This window comes from Acomys minous, assembly GCF_964271855.1.
Source record: "Acomys minous genome assembly, chromosome: 19".
NCBI lineage: Eukaryota > Metazoa > Chordata > Mammalia > Rodentia > Muridae > Acomys > Acomys minous.
This window is the reverse complement of record NC_140499.1, coordinates 63967521-63986160: the sequence shown is the minus strand read 5'-3', so window position 1 is coordinate 63986160 and position 18640 is coordinate 63967521.

Below are 18640 nucleotides of genomic sequence, written 5' to 3'. Positions count from 1 at the left end.
CTCGTGGTGAAGTCCACCAACAAGCCAGGCTTCTGCAATGCAGCGGCCCAGGGCTTCCATGGCGTGCCCCACACGTCCTATCTGGAACCTTCAGGTGCTTACTGAAGTTGACTCAAGGCCAGATCTCAGAAGTTCGGATGACCCTTGGAGCCTCAAAACCACCAGCCTGTGGCAGCAGGATGGATCCAAATTGCTTCAGGACACATTCTGGAAACTTTCTGAAAGTCAAACCTGACTGAAGGAGAAAGAATCAAATTAGCGCTGACAATCTAGACTTCACTGAGTGAGCTAGAAATTGAGCAAGTTGAATGGAATTGTTATTAAGTAAAGCCATTGATTTTGTTTGTTTGTTTAAACAGTCTAGAAACATTGCAACCAATGTCAAGTCATTGGAAGTTCTGAAACGTTGGAGCACTCCAAATTTTGCATTTTTAAAGCTGTCACTTACTTGGTGGGTGACATTGGCCTTGTATTCATGAATGTGATTTTGGAATCATTTGGAACCATTTGGTATTGGGTTTGTAAGTGAAAAAAAAATCCAATTAATATTAATTACTACTGTTGGGTATCACAATGCTGTTTGTTCTCCATTTAAGAAATTAATTATGTTTTTGTAGCCTAGTATAAATAAAGTAATCCTCCCACATACTCATACCTTATCTCTGGCACTAATTAAGCTAAGTGCTTAAATCTCTTCCAACTGCTCAGTTTAAGCGTACTCCAAGAGGTATGATAAAATGGGACACGTGCAGAGCTCATCTCCAATGTCTTGTTTTCTTCCTCAGTGAGAATCTTCTCCTTTAGGTGATTTGGAGTTTAGAAGATGGACACTAAACCTCTAATTTAAGAAGATAATTGCACAACTCAGATAGAGTGATTGCTTTGTGTAACTATGATGAGGTGAGTAACATCTCAGGGATTCCCTGTGCTCCCTAATCCAACTGCCCCGCCTTACATCCTCAGTTTTGTTCTAGACACTTGTAAGCTCCAGAACCCCTGGCCTAAGGAGACTGATACTCAACTTGTAAGAGGTCAAAGAGGATGTTTAATTATTTCTGTGGTAGATATGGCTTGAAAGGGAGGGACCCATGTGGAGAACGAGAGTGGGCCTTTGCTTTAATAGAAACAGTTTTGAGCCTAGGTGCCCGTCAGGGGCAGCCTCGTACCTGCTTCCCGAATCTGCTCCAACTAGAAACCTTGACTGCAGATGAGACATAGAACTCTTAAATTTGTGATGCCTGGGTCTGTCTGAAGAACCGGATTAAATCCCACTTGCAAAGTGATTAAGCCTATTGATCGGGTGCACAGATCTGATTGATAGTGTTAGGAAGCCTGCCTTGCCCTCTTATTACCTATGCTTGTAAATGTCTGACATTTTCTTCATTGTGTTGTCTTAAAGCCAAAAATATTAAAGTGTCTAAAACAAAAAGGAGTTAAGTATCATGCAAATTGTAATTTTAACTAAAAAATTTAAAGTGCTATCTTGCTTTATATGTTTTGTGAAACTAATTGCATTTTCTCTGTTTTAGTGATAATATTGCTATCATGAAAAGTACTGTTACCAGTTTTGTCTTGAGCACTTAAAAAGCACAATGTCAGAGGCTGCACTTGGGATTAATCTTAGGGCATCAATTATTATAAAACTCTGGCTTATGATGGATCTGCTCCAAAATAGATTGTACTTCCAGCTCAGTTGGCTGATAAGCCCTTTATTAAAGATGACTGTTATGCCTGTTACTTTGATGCCACTTGTAATGATTATGACAATGATGAAAACTCTCCCCCTAAAAGGAGATGAAATCCTCAAACCAGAAGGATTTATTTTGTGGGTACCAGCTTGGAGCATAACCAAAGGCCACATCCTTCTCTTCTACTTGGATTCACTGGGGCAGGTATATATGAGGAAACTTATCCTGCTTCACTGGGGCAGGTATATACGAGGTAACCAATCCTGCTTCACTGGGGCAGGTATATACAGGGTAACTTATCCTGTTTCTCTGTTCTTACATCTATTTGAACTCTACCCCTTGGAAGCTCCTTCATGGCTGGTTGTGTTCTTTGCCCCCTCATCCTCTCCATGAAAGCCTAACCATCAAATCTTGAAAGCAAGGATTCTTCTTTGGCTTTCTAAATAGAAAAGTTGTGTATTTTCTCATCAAAAAACTTGCCAGATACCCAGGATTCCCTAATGGGCTATAGGTTTCTGGACTTCTCTATTTCCTTCCTCCTGCTTTTCTACCCCCATAGGGTCCAGAGAGATGAGTGGTATAGAGCCAATCAGAGTAATCTAAGTGGCAGGACCAAGGTTTATGTATGATTGTGTATTTTGCAACTTTTAAGCATTATTCTGTCTAAACATAAATTGGCTTATCAGGGTTCACTGCTATTTCTCCTGACAGCTACTCAAAGTTGTCAGCTGGAGTTAATTTGAGGAGAAGCCCAACCCTTTTGGGTCTCAGAAGCGAGAGGCAAGTTGAGCCAGGTACCTACCGGTTCAGAACCTGCTTCCTGTCGATCTAGTTTCCTCACTTAATTCTTCCACAGGTCAACATTCTGGAACTTGGGGTTAAATATTTGTCAGGCAGGGTTCTGTATTTTCAGATGAGAGTTAAGGGAGGGCCCTTTGGGTGGCCATATAGGTGGTGACATTCTGTTGCTCTTACACTGACAAATATAAATGTTTGTGATTCTGGTCTCTGTCCTTATGCATCCCATTTCAGTGACAGCCAATGGACGTTCCATATGCTTTGGCTATTACACCTCATAAATTGCCACTAAGAACAGATGTCCATTGTACCATTGGGGAAGACAAGGAGAGGCCTTAAATGCATACCTATTGCTTACTTGGTAGACACAATAAGGAAGTTCATCTATAAAATTATGTCTGAGACATAAAACACTATCACACTTCAGAATAGAGCAGAGAGCTCTAGTGCTGTAGGCACCTGGTTTTGTTCTTCGCAGGCCAATAGTTTGCAAATGTTCTTGCTTCAAATCATGTCCCTCATGGTGAGAATTGACATCCTTAGCGTTTCTGCTGCTACATCTTTGTGCAGCTCCGTCACTTGGTGCTGGTGCTGTTGGCATTGGCCTTCTAACTGATTTGTTTGTTTTCTGTTTCTACTGTCTACAGTCACAGCACAGTAAGTGTTCATAGTGGAACACAGTAAAACAGGAGTGCAGATATGTCACTTCTCTGAAAGCACTGTTAGTGTCCCCTGTCATTTTAAAAGTAACCACAGGTCTGACAGGGCCTAAATGTCTCTGATTTTATCTCTTGCCATTCCTGTTAAATATTTGCTATAGCCACCTTGGCCACCTTGTGGCCCAGGGGCTTTCTCTTCTCAGTTTCCCATCTCTGAAAGGCCATTTTTAGATATTGCCTTTTCTTCTCTTTCTGTCTGCCCATTTGTTGCCTACAGGATTTCTGGAAAGATGAAGTCAGGTGGTTTAGGTTAACTTTTAACTTTTGACAACTAATATCCAAAAAGAATGGAAAAGTTCCACAATGGTTTTCACTTCTTGAGAAACAAGGAAGGTAAAAGGTAACACGTACAGTGATTGCCCAGCCTTAGAGCCTGTTGTGATTTCCTGGCCCACAGGACAGGAGAGGAAGCCAGAAGGATTTGTATATCAATAGAACAGCACAGGTGTAAGTAACATACGAACTGACAGTAACTTAAAGAAGTGGTTACGATCAGAGATTTTTAAACTCTTAATTAATTAAAAAAAACTAATCAGGACATTGGTAAAAGTATAGAAGTCCTAAAGAACACTATCAACCATTTTGGTCTAATCAGTATTTACAGAATAATTTATCCATCAATATCAGAATGCAATTCTTTACAAATGAAGATTGAAAAGTTTTTAAGTGTGTTCATTTTGACCCATGAAACAAGCCTCAATGAAGTTATTTAAATTATACAAAGTATATTCTCTGATCACAGTTAAATACATATATACATAGTGGCACATACCTATTTTTCTAACACTTTAGGAGACTGGGGCAAGAGCATCATAAGTTCAAGGTCAGCTTAGGCAAAATGGCAAAAACTGGGAAGGAAGGCAGTAAGATGGCTCTGTAGGTGAAGGCATTTGCTACCAAGTTTGATGACCAGAATTCAATCCCTAGGACCCACATGAGAAGTCGGACTCCTGCAAGCTATCCACATGCACATGTGTACACAAACACATAATAAGCAAACAAATGTATTCATAATTAAAAGCCTAAGGAAAAGATAGAAACTAACAGGAAAATCTATGAAAACTAAAATATTTAGAAATAAACTGTGGCTCAAAGAAGCAAAAGAAAATTAGAAATTTCTCTGAACTAGATAGAAATAAATATATGTTTTAAAATTCGTGAGTTGCAGTCAAACCAGGATTAGAGGAAAATTCATAGCACTAAGTATCTGCATTAGAAAGTGAAAATGACATTTCCATCAAGCTCTGGAGGGTAAGCAATAGCCTGTATTGTTTGAGGCTCTGTGAGTGCTCACTTGCCAACAACTCCATGAAAGGATGCTTCTGGCACTCAGAAATTTATTTCTTAGTCCGTGGTGCCTAGGAGGAGCATTGTTGCCTCGTTGTTGGTTAATTACATTTTAACTGTGTGTGTGTGTGTGTGTGTGTGTGTGTGTGTGTGTGTGTGTGTGTGTGTAGCTTCTACTGTAGTTGGTAGGCTTCCATATGACCTTTTCAAAAACTCTTTAGAGTTATTGTTATTCTCTGTGTTCTCCCCACTACTTCGCCCTCCCATTCCTCATCCCAACTTAACCTCACCCATTCCATTCGCCTCTCTTTACACTTTTACACCACTGCTTTCTATCTCCTCTTCTTGAAAGCCCCAGACCCCATGGTACCTTACTAATTTTCTGACCTCTATGGTTATTCCAAATGAAATGTATCTGAAGGTAGAGAACTAACATTCACAGACGTGAGGAAAATGTCACGTTTGTCTTTCAGGGTGTAGGTCACCTCACTCTGACCCTACTTCTGAAGACACCTATTTCTGGTTCACAGAACACAGAGCATGCTGGCGCTGACATACCTACTGGCTAGGTTTCATAATGCTGGAGGATGCTGTACGTGCTGCCAGAGGACAGCAGTCATCCATCTCACCCAGCTGTGAGTGGTTTGAAGCTCGGTAACAACTGGCCTGGTAGGACGTGGCCACTGCTACAGTAATGGCGTGAAGATCATGAACGTAGGCGGTTGCCAGGATTATCTAGGTCACTCTCTCCAAACTGATGACAAGGCCCCATTTCCGAAGACAACACCTACACACTCATTAAACAAGAAGTCAAAGCTGGTGCCTACATTGGGCCTTTACACTCTGCCCAAAATGGAGTGTCGCTATTAAATCCCCCACCTCAGGACTCAGGTAACCCAGTGGAAGAGGAGGTAGAAAGAGTGTAAGAATGGAGGACATCAAGGAAATAAGACCATATAAGTCAACATGAACAAAGCTCACATTAACTCCCAGAGACTGCGGCAGCGTGCACAGGGCCTGCATGGGTCTGCACCTGCTCCTCTGAGTATAGACCACGGCTTCCAGTTTAGTGGGGGGTTTTTGTGGGATTCATAAGTATGTAGATGAGTGGGTCTCTGTTTCTTGTACCTTCTTTTGGGCTCTTTTCCTTTTGTTTGTCTTGCCAAACTCTGATGTTTTAGTTTCTGATTGATGTTACTTTATTTTACTACTGTCCCATAGAAGCCTGCTTGTTTTCTAATGAGAGATGAAAGAGAGTGGATCCAGAGCCTCCTGAGTCAGACACAGTGAGCAAGCTGAGACTAAGCCCAGAGGAGATGACTTTGGTGCAGACCAAAGCCCCATTGTCTATACCTACCCTAAACTAACAGACCATCAGAGACCACCAGAACTGCTAACATCAGAGACATCACAATGGAAAGAGGTTGGCATAAGAACACAAGCAACAATTCCCAGGGCCATTTGACACCTCCAGAAACTAGCAGTCTTACCTAAGCAAGCCCAGGAGATACTATCACACCTGACACACAAGAGAAATATTTCAAATCTGATGTTATGAAAATGATAGAGGCCTGAAAGGAGGAAAATAAATCCCTGAAATTGCAACAGGAGTACACAAAGAAAGAGATGAAAGAATTGAATGACATGCTTAAAGAAATAAGTGAAATATAGGAAACTACAATCAAACAGGAGAAGAAAATGAATAAAAGGTTTCAAGACCTAAAAATGAAGGTAGAAGCAATGAAGAAAACCACAATCTGAGATAATTATGGAAATGGAAAACCTAGAGAAGAGGACAGGATCTACAGACACAAGCATCACCAACCAAATTCAAGAGGTGGAAGAAAGAATATCAGGGCTAGAATATATGACTGAAGACATTGATACAACAGTCAAAGAAAATGTTAAATCTAAAAAGCTCCCAATCCAGAATATCCAAGAAATCAGGGACACTGTGAAAAGACCAAAGCTAAGAATCATAAAGATAGAAGAAAAAGAAGACTCCCAGTTACAAGGCCCAGAATATATTTTCAACAAAATCATAGAATAAAACTTCCCTAACCTAAAGAAAGAGATGCCCATAAATATACAAGAAGCTTACAGAACTCCAAATAGATTGGACCAGAAAAGAAGATCCTCCCAGCACACAATAATCAAAACACCAAATTTTTTGTGAACAAAGAAAGAAAATTAAAAGCTGCAAGAGAAAAAGGCCAAGTCATATATAAAGGCAAACCTATCAGAATTACACCTGACTTCTCAACAGAGACTATGAAGGCCATAAGGGACTGGACAAATCTCATTCATATCCTAAGAGATCGCAGATGCCAACCCAGGCTACTATACCTAGCAAAACTTTCAATCACCATAGATGGAGAAAACAAGATATTCCATGCAAAACCAAGTTTAAACAGTACCTAGCTATAAATCCAGTCCTACAGAAGATACTAGAAGGAAAACTCCCACCCAAGGAGAGTAACTTTACCCAGGAAAACAAAGGAAATAAATTATCCCATACCCACAAAACCAAAAGAAAGGACACACACACACACACACACACACACACACACACACACACACACACACACTACCACTACCAATACTAAAAAAATAGGAACCAACAACCACTGGTCATTAATATCTCTCAATATCAATGGCCTCAATTCCCCGATAAAAAGACACAAACTAACAGAATGGATTAGAAAATGGGACCACCCATTCTGCTGCATGTAAAAAACATACCTCAGGGCTAAAAAATAAACATTACATTAGAGTAAAGTGCTTGAAAATGGTGTTCTACGCACATGGACCCAAGAAGCAAGCTGGGGTAGCCATTCTAGTGTCTAGTAAAACAAAATCTCAACCAAACTAATCAAAAGAGATGGGGAAGGACACCTCGTACTCATCAAAGTAAATAAAACAACTAAAGGATATCAAGGCAATACAAATTGGAAAGGAAGAAGTCAAATTATCATTATTCACAGATGATATGATAGTATACATAAGCGACCTCAACAATGCTATCAAGGAACTCCTACAGCTGATACACACCTTCAGCAAAATGGCTTGATTAAAAAAAATCAAGTAAAAAAAAAAGTCAGTAGCCCTGATGTATATAAATGACAAATGGTCTGAGAAAGAAATTAGGGAAACTACACTCTTCTCAATAGCCACAAATAATATAAAATATCTTGGTGTAACTATAACCAAGCAAGTGAAAGACTTGTATGAAAAAAAATTCAAGTCTGAAGAAAGAAATTGAAGAAGATAAAGATATAAACCAAGAGGACTTCCCAATTTTGAACATCTATACCCCAAATACAGCAAGACCCACATTTATAAAAGAAATATTACTAAAGCTGAAATCACACATTGAACACCACAGATTAGTAGCAGGGTTGCTTCAACACCCCACTTACCCCAATAGACAGATCATCAAGACAGAAACTAAATGGAGAAATAATGAAACTAATAGATGTCATGAATCAAATGCACCTAACTGATATCTATGGAACATTCCACCCAAACACACAAAAAAATACACCTTCTTCTTAGCACCTCATGGAATCTTCTCCAAAATTGACCATATACTTGGTCATAAAGCAAACCTCAACAGATACAAGAAGATTGAAATAATCCCTTCCATTTTATCAGCCGACCATGAATTAAAGCTGGACCTCAACAACAGCAGAAAGAACAGAAAGCCTACAAGCTCATGGAAACTGAACAACTCACTACTCAATAACCACTGGGTAAGGGTGAAATTTTTAAAAAGAAACAAAAAACTTCCTAGAATCCAATGATAATGAAGGCAAAACATACTCACACTTATGGGATATGATGAAAACAGTGCTAACAAGAAAGATCATAGCACTAGTTGCCTTTATAAAGAAATGGGAATGATCCATACTAACAGCTTAACAGCACACCTGAAAGCTCTAGAACAAAAAGAAGCAGACACACCAAAGAGGAGTTGATGGCTGGAAATCACCAAATTCAAGGCACAAATCAATAAGTCAGAAACAAAGAGAACAATTCAAAGAATCAACAAAACCAAGAGCTGGTTCTTTGAGAAAACCAAGATAGACAAACTCTTAGCTGGACTAACTAAAGGGCAGAAGGAGAGTATTCAAATCAACAAAATCAGAAATGAAAAGGGAGACATAATAACAGACACTGAGGAAATCCAGAAAATCATTAGGTCTTACTTCAAAGGCATATATAACACAAACTTTGGACATCTAAATGAAATAGACCATTTTCTTGATAGATACCAAGTACCAAAATTGAATCAAGATCAGGTAAACAAATCAAATAGTCCTATAACACCAAAGGAAACAGAAGCAGTCATCAAAAGTTTCTCATTAAAAAATCCCAGGGTCAGATGGGTTCAGCACAGAATTCTACCAGACCTTCAAAGAAGACCTAATGCCTGTTCTCTCCAAACTATTGATATCAGAAGATGGAAAGATCTCCCAGGCTTGTGGGTCAGGAGAATCAAAAAAGTAAAAATGGCCGTCTTACCAAAAGCAATCTACAGATTTAATGCAATTCCCATCAAAATATCTACACAATTCTTTACAGACCTTGAAAGATCAACTCTCAATTTCATATGGAAAAACCAAAAGCCCAGAATACCGATAAAAAAAATCTTTTACAATGAAAGATCTTCTGGAGGAATCTCCATCCCTGATCTCAAGCTGTACTATAGAGCAATAGTAATAAAAACAGCATGGTACTGGCATAGAAATAGACTGGTTGATTAGTGGAATAGTATTGAAGATCCAGAAATAAACCCACATACCTATGGACACTTGATTTTTGATGAATAAGCCAAATCCATACAATGGAAAAAAGATAGCATCTTCACCAAATGGTGCTGGTCTAACTGGATGGCTACATCTAGAAAAAGACCAAAAAAAAAAAAAAAAAAAGACAAATAGATCCATATTTATCACCATGCATAAAACTAAAGTCCAACTGGATTAAAAACCTCAACATAAAACCAGACACACTAAATCTGTTAGCAGAAGAAGTGGGGAAGAGCCTTGAACTCATTGGCACAGGAGAGAACTTCCTGAGCAGAACACCAACATCTCAGACTCTAAGATCAACAATGAATAAATGGGACCTAATAAAACTGAAACGCTTCTGTAAGGTAAAGGATGCTGTCAAGGGAACAAAGCAACGACCTACAGACTGGGAAAAGATCTTCACCAACCATCCATCGTACAAAGGGCTAATATCCAAAATATATAAAGAACTCAAGAAATTAAACACCAACACACCAAATAGCCCAATTTTAAAATGGGGTACAGAGATAAACAGAGAATTCTCAACAGAGGAATATTGAATAGCTGAGAAACAAAGAAATGCTCAACATCTCTAGCCATTAGGGAAATGCAAATCAAAACGACTCTGAGGTTCCTCCTTGCAACTATCATAAAGGCTAAAATAAAAAAAAAATCAAGCGACAGAGCATGCTGTCAAGGATGTGGATAAAGGGGAGCACCCCTTCATTGCTGAGGGGAGTGAAAACTTGTACAACCACTTTGGAAATCAATCTGGCACTTTCTCAGAAAATTATGAATAGTGCTACCTAAAGATCCTACTATTTCACTCCTTGGCATATACCCTAAAGATGGTCCACCATAGAGCAAGGACGTTGGCTCAACTATGTTCATAGTAGCTTTATTCATAATAGACAGAATCTAGATGCCCCTCAACCAAAGAATGGATAACGAAGCTGTGGTACATTTACACAGTGGACTACTATTCAGCTATCAAAAACAAGGAAATGTTCAAATTTGCAGGTAACCAGTATGGTTGCAAACAACCATACTGAGTGAGGGAACCCAGACCCAGAAAGACATGCATGGTATATACTCACCTATAGATGTCCTCTGAGAGACTCCACCCAGTGGGGCACCGGGACAGATGCTGCGACTCGCAGCAGGACTGTGGGAGTAGAGCTGTGAATTGTATGCAAGAGTTGGAGGATGGAGGGTCTAGGAGGGAGCAGGAGCCACACAGGGAGACCATAGGGGTCTTCAGATCTGGACGAAGGGGGGAGGGGGGCTGCACAGACTGATGCACCAACCAAGGACAGTGCGTGCAGAGAACCTAGACCCTCTGCTCAGACGTAACCGATAGACTGCCGATTCTCCATGGCGGAGGCGGGGGCCATTGCTGCTGAACCTCTGACTTGCACTCTGGTGCCCTAGATTTGGTCCCTGCCCCTAGACAAGATGGCCTAACAGGCACACGGAGGAGGAGGAGGAGGAAGAGGAAGAGGAGGAGGAGGAGGATGCAGGCTATCCTGGTGAGACCTAATAGACTGTTGGGGAGGGAGGGACCCCCTGTCGGAGGTCTGGGGGAAGGGAGGGAGGTTGGGAATGGGAGGATAGGAGGGAGGAGATGGCAGTAGAGGTGTAGTGTGGATAGGTTGTAATAAATAAAATACACATTTTAAAGAAGAAGTTCAAAACGAAACAGACCTTGATGAAAGAGAGACTCCTAACTCAAGCCAGTCTATACTTACATGAATTCAAACTGCAGAACAAGCAGTTTGCTTGGTCATCCTACTACGTGGGAACAGCTCTGAGACGGGCTGAGACATGAAGGGCTAGGCATAGACAGGGCTTCATGTTGGTCACAGTATCCCTGTGACTTTTTTTTATTTTTAGATGCCTTTCTTCGCATGGTATGAATGAAGATTTACAGATGTCATTCTTGTGCAAATACAAAGAGCAGAGAACCAGCCTTAACTGTTCTGTGCATCCTGCACACCTCATACTTTTATAATGTTGGGGCTATATAAAGCTTGTGAGATATTGTACGTTTTCAGAACAAAAGAACTGGACACTGATTCTGGATCACACTTGGCAGGATCCATTTCTGTCAGCATTCAGGACTCTGACATCCTGCATCCTTCATGTTCCAACCCCAAGTGCTTCCGTTGCTGTTCCTCATCAGAACAGGACAGCTTTGAAGAAAGCTTCTGATCTCAATTGGTCCAGCATTTCAGACTGTCCTACACAGGACTTCTAGTAAGCCTGGAATGTCTCAACGTTTAGAAACTGGACCACAAATACTATCTAGCTTGCTTAACCATGTTCCTCGATTGTATTTGGCCCCAAATCATCCAGAAGAAGCCTTAAAAAGAGAATGATGCCCTATTTCCCTTGAAGGGAGGGGGGTTCGGTAGGGCTTGGGATGTTTTCTTGGGAGATGGTTGTTTGTTTTCATTGGGAGTTGTTTATAAGTTAGTATTGATCTTATTCAGAGAGAAAACAAGGTTGGACTCAGGGATTTCTCTCTTTTCCTTTTTCTTTCTTAGGTATGGAGATAGGGGTTAAAAAGAAAAAAGAGGGGATATAGAAATTTATAGCAATGACAGGACAAAAAGTAGATTATTGAACCTACTCCTTAACTTAAGGGCTTAACTGTTACTCACAAATAAGGTTATTTTAAATTCATTAGTATTAAATTTTGTGTATTGATGCAAAATAAGTTCAATTTTGATACATTGGTATAAAATTCAAATTCAAGATTATTATTCACACATTAAATATATTTCTACTCTAATAGGAGGTAACATACCCATACATCTCAATTATAATACAAGGTTTACTTCCAATACTTGAAGATGCTGTTGCAGGCTGTTTAGGATAATTAAGTAATACAAGTTAATTGTTAGTTGATCAACTCATGGTCATGTCAATTACTAGCCTATTTTCATCACAAGAATATACACCCTATGTTTAACAGATAGATATATTCTATAGATAGATAAGAGAGAAAATAGTTGATAAGGTCTTCAAAAACCTCAGAGACCTGCATAATATAGTATTTAAAGACGTTTTTATAGTTTTAAGGCTCCTTTTACAATAATACAGGTTAACTCCTGGCAACACCCAGCCTAACCTCAGAGAAGTTGATGAATATCAAAGAACCTCCTTATGGAGGTGGCTGTAAATGTGGCAAACCATCCATTGGGCAATGTGTCCTTGTTTCTGCCACAGACAGAATTCTGCTTAAAAATGGGCAAGCTTGGATACAGGCAGAGTCGATAGCCAAACTCTGCCGAGACAGGGTAAGCAAGTCCTCAGCAGTTCCTGTCTCACAAATATGTCTGTCAGATATACTGGGCCAGAAGGCTGAAGATGATGCTCCCATGTTATGAAGAGTTTGGGGTGACTGTCTAGGCAGCAAACCGTCCCTGTCATTTTACACTTCCTGTTTCCACAGATAATTAATTTAATTCCTTTTCAAGTCTCTGATGTGATTGAAGACCAGATAGTTTAGTTTTACAATTAAGCTTAGTTGTTTAGGGGTTAAGGCGTTTTAAGGTCTAGATAGAAGTTTTCAGGTTGAGGGAGATGAGACATGGTAGATATTGATGTACATTCAGAGTTGTAGACTCATCAAGAAAGGAAAAATGTTCCCTCCAAGGTTGCCAAATACAATAGTCAAAACACTATAAATATAAGGTTTATATAATTCCTAATTGTTTCATGGTCCTTCTTGTTCTATGTGGTTTATTATATGTGTGTGTAATAATCTGAATATGTAAAAGTAAAAAAATTTTAAAAATACACAAAAAACCTATAAAACATAGATGAAAGAAATAAAATAAAAACTTGAATAAATGAGCTATGCATTTTCATGAAGGGAAGACAGTATTGGTTTCAGTTTTCCTTCAAATTGGTCCAGCATTTCAGACTGTCCTACACAGGACTTCTAGTAAGCCCCATAGCATGGGCAGGCCATGGACACACAGAGCCCTGCCTACCACCCCACAGGCACCCTCAGACTCTCTCCCTGCCCCATAGCATAGGCAGGCCATGGACACACAGAGCCTTGCCTACTACCACACAGAGCACTGTGGGAGGAGAAAGACAGACTGAGACCTGTGGACCTCCATGCCATCCACAGACTTGGCGTCGTACAGGCAGGCCATAGACACATGCTTGCCCCCGTGCTACACAGTGCAAACAGAGGATGTCACCCAGGGGCCCACCGGCTGTGTGGCTAGCCTACCCTGAGGGCATTCGTGTAGGAAAGCTGACCATGTCACTCATCTGTTAAGAGGTGGCATGGATGCAGAGGTGATGCTGCCTCCATTGCCACCTTCAGAAGCCACCACAGTGCACGAGTGTGTGGTGGACAGATGGGAGAGAAAGAAACATGGAACAGCTGAGGGCCATGTCTGGGTCTGTGGTGGCAGGGGTAGGTGTCTTTTTTTTTTTTAAAGATATACTAGCACTAAATTCCACCACATGAAGAGACATCTAACATTATTAACCTCTAGGAAAATGCAAATTAAAATCCAAAGGAGATAACATTTACAGGCCTAGAATAACTTCACAATTTGTTACATTAATAATTCCAAGTACTGGTATGGAGATTCCTCCAGAGGCTCTTTTATTGTACAGGATTGTTTTAGCTATTCTGGGTTTTTTGTTTTGTTTTTGTTTTTCCATATGAAGTTGAGAACTGATTTTTCAATGTGTTTAAAATATTGTGTAGGTATTTTGATAGGGATTGCATTGAATCTGTAAATTGCTTTTGGTAAGATGGCCATTTTTACCATGTTAATTCTCCCAACCCATGAACAAGGGAGATCTTTCCATCTTCTAATGCCATCTTCATCTCTTTCTTCAGAGATTTGAAGTTTTTGTCAAATGAGTCTTTAACTTTCTGGGTTAGAGTTACTCCCAGATATTTTATATTGCTTGTGGCTATCGTGAAGGGTGTAGTTTCCCTAATTTCTTCCTCTGCACGATTGTCATTTGTATATAGGAAGGCTACTGACTTTTTTGAGTTAATTTTGTATCCAGCCATTTTGCTAAGGGTGTTTGTTAGCTGTAGGACTTCTCTGGTGGAATTTGGGGGGTCACTTATGTACACTATCGTACCATCTGTGAAGAGGGATAACTTGACTTCCTCCTTTCCCATTTGGATCCCCTTGATCTCCTTTTATTGGAGGGGAATAGGGTGAAAGAGGGAGGGAGGGAGGAACGGGAAGATACAAGTGAGGGGATAACAACTGAGATGTAATCTGAATAAATTAATTAAATGAAAATTTAAAAAATGAAGCTTAAAAATAATAATTCCAGTTACAAAGGAGGTGTAGGAGACTTATACACTGAGAAGGAAGGAAGGAAGGTGTATCTACTTTGGAAAACTAAGTCTTTTTTAAAGTAAATATATTCATGATATATCTAGAAATCACATTCTAGTCACTCCAGTGAAGTAAAGGCTTATATTCAAACAAAGACCTGCATTTAAATGTTTATTGCAACTTTTATTGTAATAAATAACCAACAACCAGGAAACTACACAACATCCTTCACCTAGTAAATAGATAAACAAAATGTATAATATATTACCAGGATATAGAATAAAATGAGACTTAGATGAATTATGCTAAGTGAAAATTCAGGTTCTTGGGATTTTTTTCCTCTGTGAAGTTTCATGTTTGTGACATTCTGAAAAAGACAAAGCCGTATGGACAAATAAGAGCAGTGGATTTCCAGAGCCTGGCCTTGAGGGCAGAGAGAAAGACTGACTGTAAAGGGCACGGAGACACTTGAGGATGACATTTAGATAGGTATTTATTTGTCCAAGTTGCAGAATGATGCAGAAAAAGGTTAAATTCCAATTTAAGTAAGTGTCGTGTAAGGGAAAAAGTTTGAAACTTGAAATATTAACTTCATAGATATATTTCTGACTTAATATCACATATCCTTTCTAGAAACATGCTGTATTTTGTCCAAGGCACCTACTAATGTATAATATAATTTATTATAAAGCCTAACATTATCTCTACCTTAAACCAGCATGTAAGTTTTATGTCTCTTTGCCTACGTTATTTTCTGCTGTCTTCCAAATTCATAGGCCAAATTGTAGGTACTAAAACCATTTGTTAAGTTAGAGAACAAATAAATGAATGGAGAGATTTGTTTTACCTATGCCCTTTTGAGAAAACTGAGTAAATCACACAACCCCGTCGATGTACCTCATCTGTAAGTGGGAGTTTTACTCAACATAGAGGAGCTATTATGAGGGTAAAATAAGAACATAAGTTTATAACTTTGCTATTAACCCTACAGCACTGTGTAAACTAGTATCCTTTTCAAAGTCACATAGCCTTTAACTTTTGCTATTTCCCTCTACCGAACTTATACGGCAGCTTTTAGAGTTGCTGACTGTGTTAGTCACGTTTCTCATTGCTGGGACTCAATACCTAACAACAGTCACTGTAAACTTTTGTCCGCTGGTCCATCTCAGTGGCTCTTAGTGACTCTCATGTTGAGAGTAGACTGTGAGTGGGGGAGAAGATTTGGGGAGAGCAGGTATGAAGCCCTGCAATGGCGCGAGGGGGGTTTGATCCTCTAAATACACAATTATATGATGTACGCTCATTTCTATAAAGCGATACAACAGGAAAATATTTTGCTCTACAGCTTGGAAAATGCAGTCATTTTACCATATCATCTCAGTGTGTAATATAGTAGACTTAGGTGTCTTAATTGGGGGATGTGAATTGTTACGTTAAGGGGATTAGAAGCAGCTTAGCCTCCCTAACAAGCCTAAGTAAGATCATATCATTTAGTTTTTTGGGGCCTGTGGATAGTGACACAACTGGGACCTTTTCCAGCTGGCAGTTTTCGTTGTGAGATGATCAACCCACGAGACAGCAGTGCATGGATGGCTGTGACTGAAACGCGCTCCTCAGCACATGCCAACACTAGTCCTGAGTCCTCGATCCACAGCAAAGGGCCAGCCTCCAGCTGCCTGTGTGAGTGCGCTGAGGGCAACCCTGGCCCCATTCTCTGTTATTAGTTAAGTCTCTGGAGCCAGGAGAAGTCCGGGCTTGCTTTTTTGAGGAAATGTAAGTTTTCAGAGTAGCGGGGAGGTCCTCATCAGAAGCAGGTCGTTCCCAATAAGGACCACGAGGTCTCGTGTGGATGAGGTTCATATTCAGTTCCTTAATGTCACATGGATATGTCACTCTTAAGAAAAATGAATGACTCTGCTGTCTTAGCACACTCTCATGCTGTTATTATAACTATACTACATATGCTCTTTAACCTGTGATAGAGTTGTGTTCTGATAATCCATCATAAGGGGGAAGTAGAGTAGGTTAAAGGTGTACTCAATACACCCAAACTACTAAGCAGCACAGCTTATAAGGCAGTTCATGGCGGTGTGTTAGTCATTCAGCCTTGAAATGTCATGCCTGATTATTCCCACTGCCCAATGGTCTAGCGCGATACCACATAATGTTAGATTGGTGAAATGTCAAAGTTTAAAGTCCAACTTCTACTAAATTATTATTATTATTATGCAATACTAAGGTAAAAATGTCCCAAGTCATTCTATCATAAGTTGGGATCTAGGTATAAAGTGTAAGAAGTTCGGTTACGGGTCTTCTAGAACATGACTTGACACTGGCATCGCATAGGATCATAGTATGAGAAAAATATCTGTTGAGCAATACACACCCAAGTTTTAATAACTTTTGGTTGACAGACGATGCTTGTATAATTAATTCGTTTGGTCCTCATGACAGCTGTTAGAAACATTATTTCTATTTTGTCTGAGGAAAGAGGCCAGCTGAATTGCCTCAGATCACATACGCATAGTCCAACCTCGGACTTCTGATTTGAAGTCTCTTGATATTTAGAAGTGTATGTTTATTTATCTAATATTAAACCATTGCTACTTCTTAATTACTGGAACTTTTGAGTTGTGCGACTTAATATGGGTAAAGCGACTTTGCATGTGTGTTGAGAATCTATAACTGTGGAACTTACCAGGATTATCTGCACTAGTTCGCTGAAATCACAAGGACCTTATGAAAGGTAGATAAGCTTGCCAGAGTGGACGTGTGATGATGGCAGCTGAGATTGAGGAGAAATAATAAAAACAAGGATGTGGGCTATCCCTAAAAGCTGGAGAAGGAGAAGAAACGGCCTTTCTCCTAGGACTTCCAAAGACCACAGTCACGGCAGCACTGTTCACCTGTAAAAGTGCTAGAACATTTACCTAGCACATGTAGGCCCTGACTTTGATTCATAGCTTCTTCCTTTTCCCCAGTGATTCACCTTGTAAAACACATTCAAACATCTGACCTTCAAAACTGAAAAAATAGCCACTGTTTCAGCCACCAAATTCATGACAATTTTTTATAGTGGAAATAGGAATTAATACAGTCATTTTCATTGTTTGTCTCCGTCACCGTTATGTTCCTTAAAGACTCCCATATGGCATGGTTCCTGTCTCTTAAATTATAAGATGCAATGTTCAGAGCCACCACATGACTCTTTTACCAATTTAGAATAGCTACCAGGTAGTGTGATGCATTCATTTTTAGTAACACTGCTGCAGACACTAAGCCGTCTGTTGGTTAATAGACAGTTGGTAGTCTATAAACATGTTTCCAGATTCAGATGCAGAGTGCCTCACAGTCAGTGGGCCTTCCTGATCTCTGAGATACTATTTGTCATTTTCCATTAGTGATATTAACTCACTATGATATTACAAACTAATGACTTCGTTTTGTTTTCACGTGACATATGAGGGGGAGAGAATCTGAAAAGTCCAGATATCTGCGTCTGACCTCATTGTGCGATTGTGAATTAGGTGGGTGGCTTCCTCTCTAACAGCATATGGAGACAGGGAACTTATGTTAGGGGTGGGAATGAGCAGAAATAGGTAACTAACGGATGAGTAAATATATGCAAAGCAGGTAGTGATGATTACTGTAGAATATGCTAAAGCAGGATAAGGATGACAGACGCTGGGAAGCAAGCTATTTTACATGGGAGGAGAAGGATCAGGAAAGTTCTAGATGAGAAAGCGATGTTTGGGTAAAGAAACCTGTATCAGTGAGGGCTCAGACATAAAAAGAAACCACCCAGGGCCCTGTGGTAAGAGCTGTTTGGTGCATGTAAAGGATAACGAGAAATCACTGTAGCTGCGAGGTGGACAAGATGTGAGTTCTTATGAAGGGCCGCTTGGGTAGGAACGTTTGCGGGTGTAAGTCAGCCCCAGTGGTAAGTTTACTCAAGCGCAGGTGAAATCTGTTTTGTAGTGTTTCTTATACACTGTGTAGAGCTCAGGGTGGGGAAATACATC